Source organism: Triticum aestivum, chromosome 5B (genome assembly GCF_018294505.1).
Source record: "Triticum aestivum cultivar Chinese Spring chromosome 5B, IWGSC CS RefSeq v2.1, whole genome shotgun sequence".
NCBI lineage: Eukaryota > Viridiplantae > Streptophyta > Magnoliopsida > Poales > Poaceae > Triticum > Triticum aestivum.
Genome location: NC_057807.1, coordinates 513604651 through 513610800, shown reverse-complemented (window position 1 = coordinate 513610800; position 6150 = coordinate 513604651). Strand labels below are relative to the sequence as shown.

The 6150-nt window shown below is 47.9% G+C and overlaps 1 pseudogene; it reads left to right on the top strand.

Moving 5' to 3' along the window:
• The first annotated feature begins 495 nt into the window (after positions 1-495).
• On the top strand, positions 496-5580 carry LOC123112855 (disease resistance protein RGA4-like; annotated as a pseudogene).
• Positions 5581-6150: the final 570 nt, after the last annotated feature.

Sequence of the window (6150 nt, the reverse complement as noted above, 5' to 3'; positions counted from 1 at the left end):
GTGGATAAACAGTACAGATGGAGGCTGAAGGAGGTCGACGGTGGATGAACAGTAGCCCGTGGCTAGGGTTTGCTGGCGACGGGGGAGCAGAGCGGGCTAGATGTGGACTGTGAAGTGGATGAGGACGGCCCCGCCGCACGATCGGCTTAAAAAATGACGACCGCCTTTGTTGACACGTGAGCCCGAGGTCATAAATTAAGCTGACCAGGTTGACCGTGGGCAGTTGGACGACCGCCAGATGGGACGCGACGAACACCGAAAAGGCGTGTGTGCCGTCCGTTCCGCGTCCACACCGACGTATTTGAGGCGCAAATTTGGGCCGTAAATGCGTCGGCGTGGACACGAAGCGGACATGTTTTAAATTTGGGTCGGCGCATTGGGTCATCAGTTTTGTCTGCGTCAACTCAAACGAACAACGGGGGACGAAATAGGTTGCCGATTGAAGTTGCTATAAGAGCAATCCCTCTCGACGACTTGACCCCTGTGTCAGCAAGCCCCTAGTCGGTCTAACTCCAGAAGCCGTTTGAGGCTGAGATTGGGAGGTGTCCAGATCTAGAGAAGTGCATAGCGGATTTAAAGTAGATAGACCATACAAGAGCTTAAGCGCTGGTGGTTCCCCCTTGGGGCCGTCGGCGGCTAGCCGGAGCAGGGCTGCAGGGGGCGGAGAAGATGGAGATTGTGGCGACGGCTTTTGTCGGTCGTGTCGCACTGAAGCTGTTCGCGTTTCTAGATGGAAATTACAAGCTACGACGGAACCTGGAGCATGATATCCAGCGCATCCGGATGGAGTTGGACATGATCGATGCCGCCATCCACGACCACGACGGCCGTCGCTCGAGCAGCCAGGTGCAGACCGCCTGGATACAGCTCGCGCGCGAGCTGGGCCACAGCATCGACGACTGCATCGACCGCTTTTCCCACCGCCTGGCCAAGGACGCCGCCGCGTCGCCGCTCCGCAAGACCGTCAGCAGGCTGAAGACGGCGCCGATCCGCACGGAGTTCGCCGCAGAGATCCGGAAGATCAGGAAGATATCGGAAGAGGTGTCCAAGCTGAGAGAGTGCTACGGCGGCGGCGAGTCCAGCACCTCGGAGGCATCCGCACCGGGCGCCCTCTCCGAGGAGGTGCACGCACTTGCGGCCGACCTCGTGGGTATGGACGCGCCCCGCGACGAGCTTCTGGATCTGATAAGGGACACCGAGGGCCAGCCTAAGCAGCTCAAGGTGGTCTCCATTGTCGGCTTCGGAGGTTCGGGAAAGACTCTTCTTGCTAGGGAGGTGTACGAGAGCGATACCGTGGTATGCCAGTACAAAGCACGGGCCTGGGTTCGTGCGGCGCACAAAGGCGCGGTGGATGTTCTCAAGGAGATCCTCGAGGAGCTTGGGGTGCAGGTAACGGAAAAAGTCCATTTTCAACCCTGAATTTGTAGGCGTTTGGCGAAATGAACCTCCAAATCGAAATCCCGGTTGATTACACCCTGAACTTTGCAATCCCGGTCTAAATTAAACCCTGGCTGCAATTAACCGGGATTTGTCTAGCTGATGGGCCAAGGAGCGGCATGTCAGCAACTCTACGCACAGGCTTGATGCATGACTGGGCCGGCCCACCAACCCGCCGTTGTTTTGTTTCCTTTTCCGCGCGACAAAAAAATGTTAAAATTCAACAGCGAGTACCAAGACTCGATCCCACGACCACGGAGACCAACAAGGAGCCATTAGCCACTACACCAAGAACAACAACTTGAACATCACGGTGCAGAAATATATAAGAATAGAAAGCAGCGCTGAGATTGGAAAACATTTTCGAAAACATTTCTTGAAAATTGCGAGCAGTTTTAAGATGCCGCACTTTTTTGTATTCCATATTTTTGGAAAAGTGAAGGTGTTTTGTAATTCTGATTTCAAAATGAAACATGAACAAAATTTGCAAACCCCAAACAGATTCCAAAAACGCGAACAATTTTCAAAGAAAATATTTGAAAAACAAACAAATTATGAAAATCACGAACACTTTTTGAGATTGTGAACAGTTTTTAGTATTTTTAGAAAATATATAACGGGAATGTTTTTAATTTAGCGACAAAAAAGTTAAAACAAAAACTTTTTCAAAATGCGCACAAAATTTGTATTGTACGCATTTTGGAACGCAAACAAAAATGAAAAGGTGGTGGAACATAATTCAAACTCGCGGAAAATATATGATAGCATTTTAAAAAAAATATTAATAAATGAACTTTTTGTAATATATGTTGAACAAATTCGGAATAAATATTCAACAATTGTGCGATATACACTGCACAAATTTCTAATACAAGATGAACATTTTTTTAAATGAGTGAACCCGTGAACTTCTTTCAATATTGTTGAACCTTTTCTAAATCTGTGATTTTTTTTCAAAATTTGTAAACTATTTTTATTTTTGAAATTCTAGTTCACAAGTTTCTTTTTTTATCAAACAGCACCAGCATGGGGTCTCATGTTCGAGCAGAGTTTTATTTTTTGTTTTTTAACGAAAAAAATTATGCGGGCCGGCCCAGCAGGGAGTACCGCCCTTGGCGAATTTTTGTTTTTGAATTGAAAAAAATAAAGCGGGCTGGCCCAGCAGGAGCTGGTGTGCGCCCTTTGCGAAATGTCCCAATCCCGGCCATCCAAACGACCCGAAGGTTCGATTTAGACCGGGATTGCATAGTTCAGGGTGCAATCGACCGGGATTTCGACTTGGGGGTTCATTTCGCCGAACCTCTACAAATTCAGGGTTTAAAATGGACATTTTCCGCAGGTAACCGGGGATGCTAGGAAGCTCAGCACAAATCTCAGAAAATGCCTCGAGTCAAAAAAGTAAGCCTGCTGGAGAAATCCATCACTGACATGTCTCATTTCTCAGTTATTTTTTAACTTCACTTGATTGTTTGTTTCTGTATGAACAATGGATGTCCTCTTCTGAGTTGTTATTTGATCTGCCCTGTTGACCAGGTTCTTCATTGTTATTGATGACATGAGAACGGAACTTTGGAATACCATGAAAAATTCTTTCCCTGCAGTGATGGGAGTGAGCAGCAGAGTTGTGGTGACGACACCCATTCAGTACATAGCAAATGCCTGCAGCTCTGCTCACGGTCATGTGTACGCAATGAGAACTCTTAGCGAGGATCTCTCAAGACAGTTGTTCCTCAAAGAAGCTTCCTTGGAGGATTCATCGCCTAGTAATGAGCTCGGTTCAGAAGCACTAAAGAAATGCGATGGTCTGCCACTTGCTCTCGTTACCACAGCCCAGTTCTTGCAGAGCAGAGGTGATCCGACATGGACAGTGGGCAAGGTTGTGCAACAACCTGGGTGAACATCTGGAAACAGAGGATACCTTGGCGAGAATGAAGCACGTGGTTCGCCACAGCTACGCCAGTCTTCCTGACCATTTTGCCAAGACATTCTTGCTATATCTGGGTATTTTCCCACGTGGTCACCCCGTGAGGAGAGAAAGGCTCATAAGGCGATGGCTAGCTGATGGATTATTTGGAGGAGATGCTCAACTCGCCACATGCTATTTCAAGAAGCTGGTCGACCACAGTATCATTCGGCCTATTGATGTGAGCAGCAACACAGAGGTGAAGACTTGCCAAACTCACGGCATGATGCTCGAGTTCATCCTGCACAAGTCCAGATGTGAGAACTTCGTTACCTTGTCACATGATCAGGCACGCCCACCCGGCAAGACCCGTTGGCTTTCACTGCATCATGAAAGCGCCGGACGGGCCAGGATGAGTCGAGAGGATTTACCCTTTGTCCGGTCTTTAACAATCTTTGGTAAGGCACACAAATCTGTTTTGGATTTCTCCAAGTATGAACTGCTGCGAGTTTTGGATCTGGAAGAATGTCAGGATGAATTGAGCGACAAGCATCTCAAAGAGATATGCAACCTGTTGCTGCTTAGGTACCTAGGCCTTGGTGGCCCCATTTCAGTGCTTCCCAAGGAAATTGCAAAACTAAAACTTTTGGAGACACTCGATATAACAAGAACGAAGATGGAGATTCTGCCTATAGAAGTCATTGAGCTGCCTTGTTTGATTCATCTCTTTGGAAAGTTCAAGCTTGAAGATGCAAGTCAGAGAGTAAGTAAGCTACAGAGATTCCTTTCAGAGAAAAGTAACTTGCAGACGCTATCAGGATTTGTTGCTGACAAAGGAATCGCACAACTCATGGATCATATGAATAACTTGACAAGGGTGAAAATATGGTGTGAGTCCACTACGGATGCCGGCAGCATAACTCATCTTTCAAAGTCCATTAAGGGGTTCATCCAGAGAGGCACCCATGCGAGTGACCATCGTTCACTCTCTCTGAATTTCAACGAATGTTCCGAAGACTTGCTGAGTTTTTCCCTGGAAAAATCCTGCCACCTCAGTAAACTGAAGCTACAAGGCAACATATTCAGTCTACCTCCATTTGTTACCACATTGGCTGGTCTCACTGAGCTATGCCTTTCATCCCTTGGTAAGTTCACCAGGGATGTACTTGCTTCCCTGAGCATGGTGCACTCCTTGCAGTACCTGAAGCTGATAGCGACTCACATGGAGAAGTTTGTCATAAGAAAGGGGCAGCTCAATATCCTGCTACGCATGTGCATTGTAGTGCAATCCATGGAAGGTCTAGAAATCGAAGAGGAGGCTCTTCCGTGTTTCGAGTCCCTCCAACTGCTCTGTAAGGGTGTAAACGGTTTCGTTGGCATAAGGATGGAGCTCCTCGGACGTCTCAAGGAGGTGGCTCTTGATGATGCATTGAGTGACAAAATAAAACAGGAGTGGAAAGAAGCGGCAAAGATGCATCCCAGACGACCCAAGGTTCTGTTTATCAAAACAAGTAAGCAACATCTCAGTCAGATGTCGATCATTTGATGCAGACGGGAGGGATGATGCCTGCTGAGAATTCTGAGACCCCTGGGCCTGGCGTCCAGATGCACCTGCTTAACCAGGCGGCTGAGCAGGCTGTCGTGCATTTGCAGATACTCCCTCCGTTCCAAAATAGATGACCCAAGTTTGTACTAATTTTGCACTAAAATTAGTTCAAATTTGAGTCATCTATTTTGGAACGGAGGGAGTAACTGCCAACCCCGTACTTTTTCGTGGCCAGTGAGGCACGACGGCATCTGTCCATCTACTACACCGCCATCTGAGAGTCCATGGTCGGCGGGGCGCGCCTACGGAACGACAAGAAGAGGACCGGCATGGAGAATCGCTGCCTGGCGATCGAGGGAGATTGTGAATGTCGTCACCTGCGAGGGTGCAGAGAGGGTGGAGCAGCACGAGGTCTTTGGCAAAGTGAAAGACCAACTTCACCGTTGTGCTATCAAGGCATGCTATTGTCTGAACTCTGAACTACCCATTTCGTAGTAATATGTGAGATTTAATATATCTTTCGTGATATAGCAGGGCTGTTCCATTTTATCCTTGTCTATTTCAGAGGCTTCTTTCTTTTAAACCGTGTAACAGAAATGGGTAACCACAAACATTACAACGCAGCCAATTGAGTTGAGACCACAAATTCTAGGGTGATATTGCAGCAACTACATGTTCCTAGTGCACACTAGGAAATATTAGAACAGAAAGGTCTCATGGGTGATTTAACACTGGTGGTAAGTAGGTTCTCTTCAGATTTTCTGAAATGGAGAACAATATCAAGGCATGCTATTTCTTAAAATTAATTAGGGATAAGTATATTTTTCATCCCTGAACTCTCTTGAAGGTATAGAAATGGTCCCTCAACTCTAAAACCGGTAAACATTAGTCCCTCAACTTTGAAAACCAGATTAGTTTGGTCCCTTGACTCAACAAAAGTAGTTTTGGTGCTTTGTTGGGGTGGTTTTGACCCGGCATTGCCAACCTGGCAATCTTCTTCCTTCCCATCTTTCAGGTCAGCTGAGCATTTCGTCAAGCAGTTGGCGCGCGCCAAGAAACAGAAGAAGAAGGTCGATGTGGAGCTTGCGGCGCCGCAGCGCAGGAGGCCGGGGAGGTGCGGCACAGCGAGGATCGCCGGTGACGCGCACACGCCAGCACGCACAAACGCTCACATGACACCCGCCAGCACGCACTCACTCGCACAACACAGGTGCACACGCACACAGAGACGTGCGCTGGCAGAGGGAGAGAGCACCGGCGGGCG